Here is a 17,486-nt window from a genome sequence, read left to right as displayed (position 1 = left end):
CATTCACCATATTCAATGGTAAAGGGTGAACGCCTTCCTTCTAAGATCTGGAAAAGTCAAGGATGCCCACTGTCACCGCTCTTATTCAACACTATACTGGAAGGTATAGCCACAGCAGTCAGGCAAGAAAAAGAAATAAAGCATCCAACTTGGAAGGTAGAAGGAAAATCTTCCTTCTTTACAGATGACATGATCCTATATATATATATAGACAATCCCCAGAAATCTACAACAAAGCTATTAGAGATGGCAGAAAAATGAATTCACCAAACTGGCAGGGTACAAGATCTACATGCGAAAACCAGTAGTGTTTCCATACGCTAATAATGAGCAATCTAAGGAGGATATTAAGGGGGGGGAGGGAACCATTTACAATATCAACCAAAATAATAAAAATCCAGGAGTAAATTCACCCAAGCATGTAAAGGGCTTATACACAGAAAACTACAAAGCACTGCTAGTAGAACTCAGAGAAGACCAAAATAAATGGAAGGCCATTCTGTGTTCATGGATTGAAAGACTAAATATTGTTCAAATGTCAATTCTACCCATAATGATTTACAGATTCAATGCAATTCCAGTCAAAATTCCAACAGCCTACTTTGCAGGAATGGAAAAGACAATTACCAAATTTATTTGGAAGGGTATGGAACCCCAAATAGCCAAAACCACCTTGAAAAAGAACAGAATTGGAGGACTCTTGCTTCCTGACTTTAAGGCCTCTTAAAAAGCTACAGTGGTCAAAACAACATGGTACCAGCACAAGATAGATAGATATAAGCCAATGGAATCAAATTGAGAGTTCAGAAATAGACCCTCACATCTAAGGCTAATTGTATTTTGACAAAGCTGCCAAGTCTGTTCACTGGGAAAGAATAGTCTCTTCAACAAATGGTGCTGGGAGAACAGGATGAAGGAAGATCCCCATCTCACACCATAAACAAAAATTAACTCCAAATTGATCAAAGACCTAAATTTAAAAACCAGGACTATAAAACTTCTGGAAGAAAATGTAGAGAAGAATCTTCAGGATCTTGTGTTGGGCAATGATTTCTTAGACTTTACACCCAAAGCACAAGCAACAAAAGAAAAAAATAGAAAAATGGGACCTCATCAAAATAAAAAAATTAAAAAAACTTTTTTGCATCAAAGAACTTTATCATGAAAATGAAAAGGCAACCTACTCAATAAGTGTAATATTTGGAAACCAGTATCTGATGAGGGATTAATATCCAGAATATATAAAGAAATCCTACATTCAACACACACACAAAAAAAAACAATTTTAAAAATGGGCAAAAGACTTGAATAGAACTCCCTCCCAACTATTCCTTCCTAGTGTCTACATCCTTTTTTTTTTTTTTTTTTTTATTTTGTCTTCAAAAAAGTTTAGATCACAGTAAAATCACATGTACAATGCAGGGGACTCCCATATACCCAACATCAAACCCTTTTTTCCCTTCCCCAAAATGAACTTTTTACATGTTCATATTATATTTGCTGCAGCTGATGTACAGATATTGAAACATAGTTACCAAACATGGTTCCATTTTGGTTTACATTATGGTTTATATTTTAGACTGTACAATTTTCTAAATTCTTAGTTACATTATGGTTTACATTATGGTTTACATTTTAGCCTATGTATATATAAATTTTCAGTGAAATTTAACATCTCCTATCCCATCATTGCACGATCTTGTGGAACACTTCCATTGACCCCCAGTTACCCTGCTTCCATCTCTTCTATTCCTCTCTCCCTCTCCCCTCAGGGCCCACAGTGACAACCAAGCTTCACTGCTTGAAGGACCAGATTCACAGATACTTGCAACAATGCTGAGGGCTTGACTCACTAGACTGTCCTCCCCCATTGGGAGCCACTAATTCTCTCAAGAGACACAATTCCCTCTGTTTGAGAACATCAGGCCTCCCCAGATGGGAGTACACCTTCCCACTCATTATATGGGTCTCCACCCAGTGATACAGCACACTCTGACAAGATGAGCCCTCACACACTCCCTAGAAGCCTGCACCTGTACCAGATGTCCCCCATTAATCACCTTAAACAGGTAACCCTTCCTTATAATATTTTCTGCAGAGCTTTCTCAACATGATAGTTTCAACCATACCTAACAATCTCCCATATTCAATTGTTCACCCAGCCCTCCTCCCAATTCCTTGGGCCATCTGACCCATCCTCCCAACCCTAGCCCCCTCAAGTCTGCAAAACCCCACCCAATAGTATCCGAATGCCCCTGTCTTATCCCTTCACTGTACAAATACTTACCTTGGCTTTATCATAGATTTCACCCATGTAGGCATCGGCTCACAACCTTTCTCTCCCCCCTATTTCCTGTAAGCCTATCATCCAGTCTCTAGCTCTCTGAGACAGCTTGTTGTGCTTATTTCATATCAGAGAGGTCATGTAGTATTTGTCCTTCAGTGCCTGGCTTGCTTCACTCAAAATAAGGTCCTCAAGATTCTTCCACGTTATCACATGTATTTGTAGTGTATTCGTTCTTAAAGCTGAATAGTATTCCTTGTATGTATATACCACATTTTGCTTATCCATTCATCTGTTGATGGGCATTTGGGTTGATTCCAACTTTTGGCGATAATGAACAATGCCCCTATGAACACTGGTGTGCATATATCTGTTTGTGTCCTTGTTTTCAGTTCTTCTGGGTATATACCCAGTAGTGGAATTGCTGGGTCATATGGCAAATCTATGGCTAGTTTTTTGAGAAACTGCCAAACCATCCTCCAGAATGTCTGGCTCCTTCTGCATTCCCACCAGCAGTGGCTGAGGGTTCCCATTCCTCCACATCCTCTCCAACACTTGTAGTCCTCTGTTTTTTTAATAGCTTCCAGTCTAATGGGAGTAAGATGGTATCTCACTGTAGTTCTGATTTGCTTATGACTCTAGCAATGGCAGAAATTGTATCATTGATGTGGAGACAGTGGCCGCGGGAGTTGCTGAGGGCAGGGAAAGGAAGAAGAGATGTGATGCGGGGGCATTTTCAGGACTTGGACTTGACCTAAATGATATTGTAAGGATAGATGCTGGACATTATATATCCTGTCATAACCCACTCAATATACTGGGGGAGTGTGTAAACTACAACATAAACTATATGCCATACGGTGCAGTGTTACTCCAAAATATAATCACCAAATGCAATGAATATGCCACAGTGATTAAAGAGGTCATGGATGTGGGAAGAGTGGGGGGGGGGCGTATATGGGAACCTCTCATTTTTTTTTAAAGATTTATTTTTATTTAAAGATTTATTTTTATTTATTTCTCTCCTCTTCCCCCTCCCCAGTTGTCTGTTCTCTGTGTCCATTTGCTGCATGTTTTTCTTTGTCTGCTTCTGTTGTTGTCAGCAGCATGGGAATCTGTGTCTCTTTGTGTTGCGTCATCTTGCTGCATCAGCTCTCCCTGTGTGCTGCACCACTCCTGGCAGGCTGCACTTTCTTTTGCACTGGGTGTCTCTCCTTACGGGGTGCACTCCTTGTGTGTGGGGCTCCCCTACATAGAGGACACCCCTGCGTGGCACGGCACTCCTTGCGCACATCAGCACTGCCCATGGGCCAGCTCCACACAGGCCAAGGAGGCCTGGGGTTTGAACCGCGGACCTCCCATGTGGTAGATGGACGCCCTATCCATTGGGCCAAGTCCACATCCCTCATATTTTTTAATGTAACATTTTTTCTAATCTGTTTATCTTTTTTAAAAAGACAAAAAAAATTTGGAAAAAAAAATTTGAACAGACATTTCTTCAAAGAAGATAAACAAATGGCACAAGGACTAAAAAACACATGAAAAGATGCTCAACATCACTAGTTGTTAGGGAAATGCAAATCAAAACCACCATGAGATCCCATTTCACACCTACTAGAATGTCTACTATTTTAAAAAAACTGAAAATTTCAAGTGTTGGAGAGTATGTGGAGAAACAGGAACACTCATTCATTGTTGGTAGGAGTGTAAAATAGTGCAGCTGCTGTGCAAAACAGTTTGGTGGTTCCTCAGAAAGCTAAGGAGAGAACTACCATGTGATCTGGCAGTCCTACTGCAAGGTATACCCAAAAGAACTGAAAGCAGGGGCTTGAACAGACATTTACACACTCACGTTCACAGCAGCATTATTCAAAATTGCAAAAAGATGGAAGCAACCCAAGTTTCCATCAGGTATGAATAGGTAAAGAAAAGGTTATATACAAGGAGGTGGCTGTGGCTCAATCATTTGGGCTCCCGTCCACTATATGGGAGGCCCTGGGTTCACGTCCTGGCGCCTCCTTGTGAAGGCGGGCTCGCCTGCACGCTGCAGAGTGCCACCTGGCCCACAAGTGCTGCAGAGCACCGCCCAGCCTGCAGACACCGCGGAGAGCCGACTCAGCAAGGTGCCACAACAAAAAAGGGAGACAAACAAAAAAACACAGAAGAGCACAGAGCGAATCGACAAAGAGAGCAGACAGCAAGCAAGCTGCAAGGGGGAAGGGGAAATAAAATAAATAAATACAGACACAGAAGAACGTACAGTGAATGGACGCAGAGCAGACAGCACGCAAAAAGTCACAAAGGCAGGGGGGATAAAAAAAGGTTATATACATATGATGGAATATTATTCAGCTGTGAAAAAGAATGATGCCCTGATACATGTGACAACATGGATGGACCTTGAAGAGATTTTGCTGAGTGACATAAGCCAGACACACAGGGACAAAAATATGAGCTCGTGGATATGAAATTAGAATCAACAGGCTCACTGAGTTAGAATCCAGAATATAGGTTACCAGGGGCTGGGCTGAGGGTAGAGAATGGGGAGTAAATGCTTACTTAATATAGAATTCCTATTTAGGTTGATGGTAAAACATTTTAATGGACAGTGGTGAAGATAACCCAGATTAATTACACTCAGATACACTGAGTATAAATAACAGCACTGAATGACATATGTGAGTGTGGTTGAAAGGAGAATGTTAGGTTGTATATAAGCTACTAGAATAAAAATTGAAAGATAAAAGATAGGACTGCATATCACAGTGAACCTTATTGTAAATGATGGCCAAGTATAAAAATGTTCCTCCATAAGTTATAGCAAATGTACCGTACTAATACAAGGTGTTTCCTTCAAACTGCATGAAGACGTGTCTCCCGCAGTTTGTCTCAAGGGTTTCACCACATCACACCAAGATTGGATTGGAAGCCGTCCTGGCGTCAAATCTCCATCGTGTTTTCCCATCTTATCCCTTTTCCTGAGGAAGAAAGTCCCTCAGCCATGGTGATTCATGAAAGAGTCTGAAAGAGAATCCTGCCATCTGTCCTAATCTGCACTCCAAGGACTTTCAAATGAATGAGAGAATTTACCCAGCGACACACTTACTAATAATTCAAGGATGTGGGAAATAGCAGCACAGAGGACAAGCAGCCTTTCCACTGAGATGTCTAAGCTCATCAGTACAACCCACCAACTTTATTTTCAACTCTTACTAGGATCTGTGCTGGCCTGAATTTAACATCAGAGTTTTTAAGCAATGCATGGAACATTAACAGAATAGAACAACACCATTTCAATGATGCAACATCTCCATTTTATATTCCATTAATTGCTAAGCTTAGTCAACATGCCCTACCAACTCTTTCTTCTATACCTTGCCTTATAGATTCCAGCATCCTTTAAAATAAGCAACCCAGACAGGCCTAGACAGACCAGGCATATCCAGTAAGAAACAATCCACAGATACTGGTTTTACAGTACTTTCTGATGGAAAATACAATTATTGTGCCAGCCAGGAGGGCCAGCACATCTTTGGGATTTGCCCACATCATCACTTTTCCTCCTGAGTGACTCAAATGAAAAGGGAAAATAAGGTCCCAGGCTGCTGCTACACTTTTCCCTCTCAACACACTTTTATAATCCTCTTGAGCTAAATAATCCAGGATCTAAAGTAATCCTCAATGTCTTTTTTGACAAAACTCTTTTCAGTGAACTGTTCCAGCTGGCACTGAATACAGTTCCTTAGTAAATCCTCGTTTGAGGGGATTCATCAAAAATATTATCAATGTAGTATAATCATTATCTTATAACAGACATCAAGGGCAAGACCTCCCCCCATGCACACTACAGTAGAACAATATGTCGGCAAGTTCAAACCCCTGCCTCTGTGACAAAACTGTAAATGTATAACGAGTTCCATTTTTAAAAATACACATTTTGCCTGGGATGGCTATAAAATTGGGGAAGAAAAGAAAGCCTTAGCCAAGTATACCATGACATACCCTATGAGCTCTTTTGCTTCTTGTATAGTCTTTGCCATATCAGGTAAAGGTGATGTACTTAGAGGTTCCACCTGATATAATTTTGATCATCTTCTGTCACTTTCCAGGAAGCGTGTGCTAGCATAAGAGCAGGACAGGACAAATAAAAAGTAGAGGAAGCGGGTAGCCCTACTCTTCCTTCAACATTTCCTGAAGGCTTGTCCCCTTCCCCAGAGTTCTATATAGAAGACTGTTTACTACATGGGCAGGTCCAAAGGTTCCCAGTTACAACGGCCAATTAAAACCAGGCAAAACAGCAACAGAGTTCCCACCCTCCCCCACCCCCCAGTATAAGGAGACTGAAGACAGGATCTCCATTTCGACAAAATAGCCATTTCAATTTTGCCTTCAGGTAATGGAGAAAAGAACACAGCATGGTCTTCACAGCCCCATTTCCCATGTTTATGGCTTAATCATGCTTCAGTGTCTACCTCCAAAACACTTCATACTCTCCAAGTAGTTCTCACTCCTTTCCCTGTTCCCAGTAGGTGTACCTGTGTCTAGCAATCCTAAAACATTCTGAATACCAAGCCAGGCCTTTCCACCTCTATCATGACAAAAGGTCTCAGGTCTCCAACCTGAGCTTGTGCATCTGGACCATCAACTGAGGAGGTGAATTCAGCCCCTTGTTCAAAGGTTTTCTGTTCCATATCATGATTCTCATAATAGATTGGACCCAAGGTGACAGTTCTCATACATGCTGGAAATACATGTCGAGGGAAATAAACCAGACACAAAAGGACAAATGTTGTACGATCTCATTGATATGAAATAATTAGACTAAGCAAATTCATAGAGACAGAAAATAGATTCCAGGTTACCAGTGTTGAGGAATAAAAAGTATAACCTTGCAAAAATATCTAACAAGTCACTCCTGCCCCCGCTTCTGTGGATCGGCCTGTGAGGGCATGGCCTTGCAAGAGAATATCAAGTGAATAACTCCTGCCCCTTGTTTCTGTAAATCAGCCTGTGAAAACATGGCTTAGCAGGAAGATATCAAATGAGTGACTTCACCCCCCCCCCGCTTCTGTGAATCAGCCCACAAACTTGCAGCTGCATTCTGCCTCTGTAACCCCCTGCTTGCAAAATTTCACCTAGCAACATGTTAGCCAATGAACAAAAGTTATGCTGATCCCACCTGAAATCCTATATAAACCTATGAGAACTGAAAAATGGGGCTCAGAATTTGGAGACTGACCCTCCTCTGGGCCTGTGCGTAATACATCTGTTCCTCCACTTCCCCTGAGAGCCAGTTTTGGCCTTTCTGTAACTCAGAACTCCTGGCTTTGCTGCAATATTTGATTCTCTGACTGGGAAAGCCAACTGCGCTGGCCGGTTGAGTCTCCAGTTTGGGACTGGTAGGCACAGCCAGCAGAGATCTCCACACAAACAAGGCAGCGCCACCTGTGCCCTTGACGGCGCCTTCTTTGGGGAAAGGATCCCTGTGGGCTGCGTCATCTGCCCTGGCCTGACTCCGTGGAGAGATGGATTGAACATCTGGAAACATTGGAAAGGTAAAGCCCCGGGGTTCTGAGTCCCAGTTAGGCCCATCTCCAGATGAAAGGGGAGACTGACCACCTCCAAAAATCTCAAGATTCGAGATTCCAGGCTAGAGCAGTCCCTTGGGTGGGACTGTGGAAACTCTGAGCGATTGAGTGGATGAACGGGGACTGCAGAGGCCTCTGCTGATCCAGTCTACAGCTCCATGGCCTGTGCTATGAAGTCCGAGTGGGCCCCAACCTGGACCCCGTGGCTACGCCATACGGCAGAACAGCTAATCCCAATTCTACATGGACACCTTAGCTAAGACGAGTCTAAGTTCTCACAAGAGACGTGGACAGGCGGGCGTCTGGGTGGCCTCATGAGGGCCCCCCTCCTTTGTTTGTCCTGTGACACCGGTTCAGGGATGGGATCATCACAGTCCAAACTCACAGTCTTAGAGTGTATGCTAAAAAACTTCAAGAAAGGTTTTCCCAAGGATTATGGTGTCCGTATGTCCCCCAGAACTCCCCAGACCTTGTGTGAGTTGGAGTGGCCCACGTTTGGTGTAGACTGGCCCTCAGAGGGAACCCTAGATGTAACCAAGGTTCTTGCAGTTGTGTAGGCAGTCACTGGGGCCCTGGCCACCCTGACCAGTTTCCCTACATCGATTCCTGGTTAAAAATTGCCCAAACCGTGCCCCCTTGGGTCCAATTCTGTGTTGAAAGGAAGGGTCAGAGCAGGATCCTCGTAGCTCAAACAGCCAGACCTCGAAAGCCTCTATTATTCTACAAGGACCTCCGGAGGAAGACACTTTACCCCACCGTGTGTTCCAGTCGTTCCAGGGCATCTCCCTGTCCCGGCACCTCCGCAGCAGATCTCCCAGAGACTCCTCCACCTTCAGTCTCCCGGGGTCCATCAGCCTCCCCGAGGGGGTCCTGAGACCCCTTTGGCAGGAAGACTTGGGTCCGCACAGCCTGCACTTCAGATGTCCCTCCATGAAGCACAGGCCCAGCCCAGATCGTGCAGACAGGACTGTCCAGCCCGGGAGGCCAAGCCTGTTTCACCAGCCCTTCACCACTGCAGATCTTTAAGCTGGAGGCTCCACACCCCCTCATGTTCAGGAAAGCCTCAGGCTCTCACCGACCTCAGGGAGCCCATTTCCAAGCCCACTGCCCCACTTGGGCTGATTGTCACCAACTCCCCTAGCCCTGGTCAACACGGAGGAGAGACGCGGGATCCTCGCGGAGGCCAGGAAGTGGTGTGAGGACAGGCCCCGCAGGCGTCTTGGAGTCAGAGGAGTGGGCCCAAGAGGTGGCACCGGAAGCCCAGCCAGCCTGGGACTGTCACACAGAGCAGGGGCGGTGGCCCTTCAGCAGGTCGAGAAGCCCTCCTGGGGGGTACGGGAAGGAGCAAGGGGCCCACAAACATGTCCAAAGTGGCCTCCATCACTCAAAAGCCTGAAGAACCTCTGGAAGGTTTGTATAAGCAACTTTACCAAGCCCCTTCACACCCCCTTCAACCCAGAAGCCCTGGAGAGCCAGAGAAGGGTCAGCGCAGCTTTTGTCATCCAGGCGGCACTGGACATCAGACAAAAACATATGAAACAGGTGAGGGGAAAACAAAAAGCCAATGAAACAGCAGGTCTCCCTGTTAGCAGCAGCCTTCAAAATCCAGTCCCAACCGATCAAGAAAGGCCGCCCCGGAAAGGGGGAACACTTCACCCTGAAACTCCCCGCTGTTACCAGTACTGCCTGGGGCCACCTGGTTTACGTCTGGATTTTGTTTTTTAGATTTTTATTTATTTCTCTCCCCTTCCCTGCCACCCCAGTTGTCAGCTCTCTGTGTCCATTCCCTGTGTATCCTTCTGTGTCTGCTTGTGTTCTTGTCAGTGGCGCCTGAAACCTGTGTCTCTTTCTGTTGCGTCATCTTGCTGTGTCGGCTGCCTGTGTGTGCGGCACCTTTCCTGGGCAGGCTGCACTTTTTCTGCACTGGGCGGCTCTCCTTACGGGGAGCACTCCTTGTGCATGCGGCTCCCCTATGCGGGGGACACCTCTACATGGCAGGGCACTCCTTGCGCGCACCAGCCAGCTCCATACGAGTCAGGAGGCCCTGGGCTTGAACCCTGGACCTCCCATGTGGTAGGCGGATGCCCTATCTGTTGGGCCAAAGGACTCAATTAACTTGGACTCAACTCCTGAGGAGCTTAAAATAAAAACAAAAACAAAAAACCTCCCCCACCTCTTTTCCTAAATTCTGCCACTTTCCTGCTGACCAAAAGAGGAACTCCTGGGCTCAGCTGCACACAAGTGACAAGAAGGTGCACCGGCCACCCCAGCCTCCAGGACAGGCCACTTCCTTGCCCAGATCAAACCCTGTTCACAAACGGCAGTGGTTTTGTCAGCAATGAGGACAGGCTTCCTAAGTGCCCAGTCGCCACAGCTAAATAAGTAGCAGAGGCGGCTCCCCTACCTGGGGGTGGTCTGCACAGCATGCAAACTCTGGGCGCTGATTCAAACCCGACAACTGGCCACCGGGCAAACGGTGAACATTTGCACCAACTCTGAGTCTGCATTCGCTGCTGTACAAATCCATGGAGCAATTTATAAGGAGAGGGGACTCCTAACTGCAGGAAGAAAAGTCCTTCACCTGCTGAAGGCAGGCTGGAGCCCAGGCGGGGTCGCCGTCATGCGCTGTGGGGAGCATCAGAGGAAGCCGGATGCAGGTGCTGGGGAAACGCACTGGCGAGGGGGCGGCTCGACAGGCAACCAGGGGGCCTCTAGCGGCAGCCCCACCCCTGGTGCCCTACCTGTCCCCTTTAAAACCATGCATTGAAAGGCTGAACTGTACCGGGGGAAGCAGGAGTGGGCAAGGAAGGGGAGGGACCCCAGACCCCGCCAAGTGGCGCCCAACATGGGCCTGGAAGGAGTGAGTCTTCCTTAATCATATCAGGAACCCACGGAAAAGACCTCGTCAAGGGTCAAGTGAGACATCCAAAGCAGAGTGACTCGAGTCTTCAAGTAAATAACATCTCTGCGAGTCATCAACCGGGACGTCTGGAAGAATATTCTCAAGTGTTAAAAACTTTATTAAATACTACAGGGGTGCCAGTTAGAACAGCTGATTTGCTGGAACTCTTTGCTCCAGTTAAAAGACATTGTGATTGGTTTCAATCACAAGGTAAGAATCTTTTGAATTTAAATGGAGACAAGTAATGAAGGATTTATGCAGAGCATATCAGAAGGGAGAATCTATCCCACTGTCAGTTTGGGCTTTAGGTCAGCAAATAGCCGCTGCATTAGATCCGTTACAATCTGAGGCAGATGAGGAAGAAATTGCCATATATTCCAATCCTATAGAATTAGATCCCTCTGGAGATAAACAAGTTGACCACATGGCAGAGGAAGAAATGGAGGGATCTTATTGTTTTATGTCACACCCGGAGACTAATCCTTTTTTGAATAAGGACAAGGAGGATGAGATCTCATAAATGTCTGACCTGCATATTTCCAGTCCTCTGGTGGTCCCTAACTGATGCACCAAGCCATCCGCAGGTCCAGCTAAGCCACCTCAGGTAAACACCATGCCTACAGCACCAGGAATCTTCTCCAATGCTATTGATGCCATGCCTTATGTTAATAGAGCTTTTGTGCCTAATCCGTCCCCTGCTACATCTGTGATGCAGCATCTGCTACAAGGATCCAGGCAGGGAGATCCTGAAGCTATGCAACTGTTATCTACATTTCCAGTAACTCTTCGCCCAATACCTCCAGACATAAACAACCCTCAGGGAGGTATTGATTTCCATCATGAACCCATACCGTTTAAGTTACCAAAAGATCTGAAGCAGACATGTGCTCAATATGGGACTAATTCCCCTTACGCCGTAGGACTAGTTCAAGGCATGGCCCAGGCAGATAGATTAATTCCTTGGGATTGGGAGATGCTGGCTGGCACAGTACTGAACCCTGCAGAATTTCTACAATTTAAAACTTGGTGGACTGATGAGGCGAACATGACAGCACAAAGAAATGCCACCCCAAATCCTCCAGTACTCATCTCTGCTCAACTTGCTAGGGGCAGATTGGGCTGGAGTTCAGAGGCAATTACAGTATGATGATGTTGCTATAGTTCAGGCTAGATTGGCTTGCTTGGCTGCTTGGAGATGCGTTTGTTCTCCTGGGAAACCTACTCAATCTTTTGCAAAAATAATACAAGGAGTTAATGAACCATATGTTGAATTTGTGACTCGATTAGCTGACTTCCTTCAAAAGACTATTGATATTCCTGAAGCTCAAGAACTTATTCTACTGACTCTCACTTTTGATCAGGCTAACAGTGAGTGTAAAAAGGCAATTAGACCCATAAAGGCTGAGGGGGGTCAGGACTGTGTGAAGGCATGCCAGGACACAGGCTCTACTGCCCACAGATGGCGGTGTTAGCTGCTGCTACTAGAGGAAACCAAAAAGGGCAAGGAAAGAAAGGGAGCTGTTTTAAATGCAGGAAGCCTGGTCATTTCCAAAAGGATTGTAGAACTTACATTACTCAAACCCCATGGAAAACAGGAAAAAGAGCCCCATCAAAAATCTGCCCGGTCTGTAAAAAGGGCTTTCACTGGGCTAATGATTGTAAGTCTAGATTTCGCAGAGATGGTGCCCCTCTTTTCTCATTGGGAAACCACTTTGCAGGCTTAGCTCATGGCCCTCAGACAAACATCATGAGCCTAGCCGAGAAGTATGCAGTCGGCAATGGCCAACAGCATGCATCCCAGTTTCTGAACTAAGAGCGGCTATGGGAGGCCGTGCAGCCATAGATTTACCTTCTATGGGAACTAAGCTTATAAATAACACCAGCAATGGGTCTACAAACTATATCTACAGGTGTAAAGGGACCTCTGCCACCTGCTATGGTAGGATTGATTGTGGGCAGCAGCAGCTTGACTATGAAAGGATTGTTAGTGCACATTGGAATCATAGACAGTGATTATAAAGAGGAAATAAAAGTAATGGTACAAGCAGTAAGTCAGGTTCAAATTAATTTAGGACAACGCATTGCTCAATTGCTTCTATTACCTTACCATAAACCATTAGCCCTTCCTTTTACAAGGAAAGGAGGATTTGGATCTACAGGGAATGAAATATATTGGCAAATGTTTGTGGGCAATGATAGGCCAGAAGTCACAATCACAATTAATGGAAAAGTGCTTTTTGGTTTGGTAGACACAGGTGCCGATGTAGCTATCATTGTTAAACGGCATTGGGCCCCAATCCTGGACGTTGCAAAAAGTACCCACTGTGTTTACTGGAATTGGAACAATGACTGATGTTTATCAAAGTACTGGTACATTTGATGTGTTGGGTCCAGATGGACAGAAATCCACTTTACAGCCATATGTTGCTGAAGTTGGTCTTAATTTGTGGGGACGTGACTTGCTTGGACAGTGGGGAGCATTCATCCATATACCCACCTTATCAGAGCAAGCAAAAGCTATGTATATGGATATGCAGTATAATACTAGGAAAAAAGGAGATCGTAGAGGACTTGGGTCAGATAGGAATGAGCAAAATTCTAATCAGGAAAATTTACCATGAAGGGCATTACAATGCCCATAACTTGGCTCACAGATACACCTATATGGGTTGATCAGTGGCCCCTTCTGATAGAAAAACTTAATGCCCTTCATATTTTAGTGATAGAACAATTATCTCAAAAACATATCGAGGGAAACGGACTTTGGCCCAGTGGTTAGGGCGTCCGTCTACCACATGGGAGGTCCGCGGTTCAAGCCCCGGGCCTCCTTGACCCGTGTGGAGCTGGCCCATGCGCAGTGCTGATGCGCGCAAGGAGTGCCGTGCCATGCAGGGGTGTCCCCCGCGTAGGGGAGCCCCACGCGCAAGGAGTGCACCCATGAGGAGAGCCGCCCAGCGCGAAGGAGGGAGCAGCCTGCCTAGGAATGGCGCCGCCCACACTTCCCGTGCCGCTGACAACAACAGAAGCAGACAAAGAAACAAGACGCAGCAAAAAGACACAGAAAACAGACAACCGGGGGAGGGGGAGGAATTAAATAAATAAAAATAAATCTTTAAAAAAAAAAAACAAAAAAAACCATATCGAGCCTTCTAGTAGTCCTTGGAACTCACCAGTGCTTGTTATTAAGAAAAAATCAGGAAAATGGAGAATATTGACTGACTTGAGAGCTGTTAATAAGGTAATGAGCCCTAAGGGTGCATTGCAGCCTGGGGTGCCTCAACCATCAATGATTCCAAAGAATTGGTCTTTAATTATTATAGATTTGAAAGATTTTTTCACCATTCCTCTGCATCCTTTGGATAGAGAAAATTTTGCTTTTTCAGTACCTTTTATAAATAATCAGTCACCTATGCAAAGATATCAATGGTGTGTATTGCCTCAAGGCATGATGAATAGTCCCACTATGTGTCAAGTGTTTGTTCATCATCTTTTAGCAGTATTAAGACAAAAATTTCCGGAGGCAATGATCATTCATTATAAGGATGATATACTGTTTGCTCATTCCTCAAAAGAAAAATTGCAACAATTATTTCAATATGCTAAACAAATTCTTCCCAAGTATGGATTGCAAATTGCTCCTGAAAAAATTCAAAGGGATGCTCCGTATTGCTATGTGGGTATGCAATAATTGGCTAATAGGTGTGTTAAGCCACAAAAGGTGCAAATACATCTGGAGAACTTGAATACTTTAAATGATTTCCAGAAATTGTTGGGGGATATTAATTGGATCCAGCCGACATTAGGACTTCCTAACTATTTGTTAACCCATTTGTTTCTAGCATTAATGGGGGATTCAGCTCTCTCTAGCCCTAGAACATTGACTGCAGAGGCTGAAGAAGAATTGGCATTGATAGAAGATCGACTCTCTCAAGGGCAATTAACACAAATAGAACCTGACAAAGCTGTTAATTTGATTATTTTTTCAACTCCTCAGTCTCCTACAGCTTAATTCTGGCAAGAAGGCATATTAGAATGGGTTTTTTTACCCAACAATAAGCAAAAGAGATTACAGACATTTCTCCAAAAAATGATTTCGATTTTGGCAAAAGGCCGTGTTAGATTGTTACAACTAAAAGGTTCTGACCCCAGGCGAATTATTTGTGATCTTTCTCACGAGGAAATCCATCATCTATATGTAGCCAATTCCCAATGGCAAATTGCTATTAGTGACTGTCAGGGCATTATTGAAATCATTATCCTACTTCCAAACTGTTAATGTTTTTACGGAGAACTGCTTGGATTTTACTAATCCTGTTGAAAATGCTCGTACAGTATTTACTGATGGTTACAGTAAAGGAAAAGCAGTATATGTCACCTCTCAGAAAGAACAGGTTTGACAAACTCCTTATTTATCTGCCCAACGTACAGAGCACTTATTATCAAAGTTTTACAAACTTTTCAGGAATCCTTAAATATTGTCACAGACTCATAATATGTATGTTTAACTGTATCTCATATTGAAACAGCTCATATTTTTATTACTGATGAATTGTCATAACTTTTTGCTGACCTTCAATCTCTCACTCAGCAAAGAAGCCAGCCTATATACATTACTCATATTCATTCTCATTCCTCCCTTCCAGGTCCTCTAATTACTCAAAATGCAAGAGCAGCTCTCTTAGTGGGATGCTTGCAGGATGCAGCTAAATATCCTGCTTTAACTCATCTTAATGCAAAAGGACTTTGGCACAAATTCCCTCAATTAATGAAATCCCAATCTCAGGAGCTCATTCACACTTGTCCCACCTGTGAACCCTTGACCACAGTGCCTTTTCAGGCTGGAACTAATCCCAGAGGCCTGGCTCCTAATCAACTGTGGCAGATGGATGTTACTCACATACTGTCATTTGGTAAATTACAATAAATTCATGTTGTACTAACACTTATTCTCATTTCTTATGGACTACTGCACAAAGCGGTGAATGCTTTCACCATGTACATTCCCATCTCTGGTCCACATTTGCTGTTAAGAGCTGCCCCACAACAATTAAAGCAGACAATGGCCCTTCCTATGCCAGGAAGCCTTTTGCCTCCTTTTGCTCTACTTATGCTATTGAGCATTGATATTTCTTACAATTCTACAGACCAAGCAATAGTTGAACACGGTCATACTCTGAAGCATCTGCCTTTTTTTTTTCCTTTTTTTTCTTTTTTTCTTTTTTTATTTTTATGTACCCCACACATATATGCCCTGGAGAACTCCCTCCCAAACATGCGTCCCCCACCAATAACCCCCCACACCGGTATTCCTCCCCCGCCACCACTGAACCCCTCTGTGGCCCAAAACCTCCCCAAAAATGAAGCCCACTACATTGCCAGGTTCCATTAATAGTAAAATGGAACATAGTGATGGGTTTAGAGGTTAGATATAGAATACATACTAATTTAGAAAAATTAAAGTAAAAATAAATTGGAGTATCAAAAAATTAAAAAATTAAAAAAGCTTTGTTTTTGATGTTTTGCCTTCTATCACTGCAATAAGTATTGCCCTGTAGGTACATTGGCAAAGCAACTTCTTCCATCTCTTCCTCAGTGTCTGTGCCCTTTCTTTTTTCTTTTTTCTTTCTAATTATTAAGCTTGTCTTCACAAAAGTTTTAGACCACTGTAATTCATATATATAATATACAGTACTCCCACATATTCAACATCAGACACTTTGTCCCTTCCCCAGCAATAATCATTTTACATGTTCGTACTATATTTATCGCAATTGATGTACAGATATTGAGACAATAGCCTTCAAACAAGGTTACACTTGGGTTTACATTGTGGTTTATATTTTAGACTATACAATTTTCTAAATTTTTAGTTATGTTATGTTTTACATTATGATTTACATTTTAGCCTATAGGCCCCTATACATTTTTGGTGTAATTTAACATGTCCTATATCCATCCTTGCATAATCTTGTGGAGCACTTCCATTGCCCCACAGTTACACTGATTCCACCTATCCAACACCTCTTTCCCCCTCCCCTCAGGGCCCACAGTGACAATCAATCTTCATTGCTTGAAGGGTTACGTTCAGAGATACTTGCAGCAATGTTCAGGGCTTGACATGCTCGACTGCTCTAATGCATTGGGAGCCACCATTTCTCTCAAGAGACACGATTCCCTCTGTTTGAGAACATCAGTCCTCCCCAGGATGTGGGCATACCTTCACTCTCATTATATAGGTCTCTATTCAATGATATAACCCACTATGGCAAAATGAGCACTCACATACTCCCTAGGAGCCTGTCCTGTGTTGGATTATCCCCTTTAAGCATCTTAAAGAGGTAACCTTCCTTACTATATTTTTGAAAAAGTTTTCTCAACATTATACTCTCAACCACATACCTGACAATCTCCTATGTTCATATGTTTCCCCACCCTCCCCCCAATTTCTTGGGCCGTATTACCCCTCATCCCATGCCTAGCCCCCCTCAAGCACACAAAGCCCCACCCAAAGATATCCCTATGCCCCCATTTTATCCTTTCCCTATACAAATACGTACCTCCAGCTTATCATAGATTTCACCCAGGTAGGTGTCAGCTTGCAACCTTCCTCTACCCCCCATACTCCTTTAAGCCTATCATCCAGTCTCTAGCTCTCTGAGAAAGCTGGTTTACTTATTTCATATCATTGAGGTCATGTAGTATTTGTCCTTCA

This window comes from Dasypus novemcinctus, chromosome 14 (genome assembly GCF_030445035.2).
Source record: "Dasypus novemcinctus isolate mDasNov1 chromosome 14, mDasNov1.1.hap2, whole genome shotgun sequence".
Classification (NCBI taxonomy): domain Eukaryota; kingdom Metazoa; phylum Chordata; class Mammalia; order Cingulata; family Dasypodidae; genus Dasypus; species Dasypus novemcinctus.
This window is presented reverse-complemented; position numbering follows the sequence as displayed.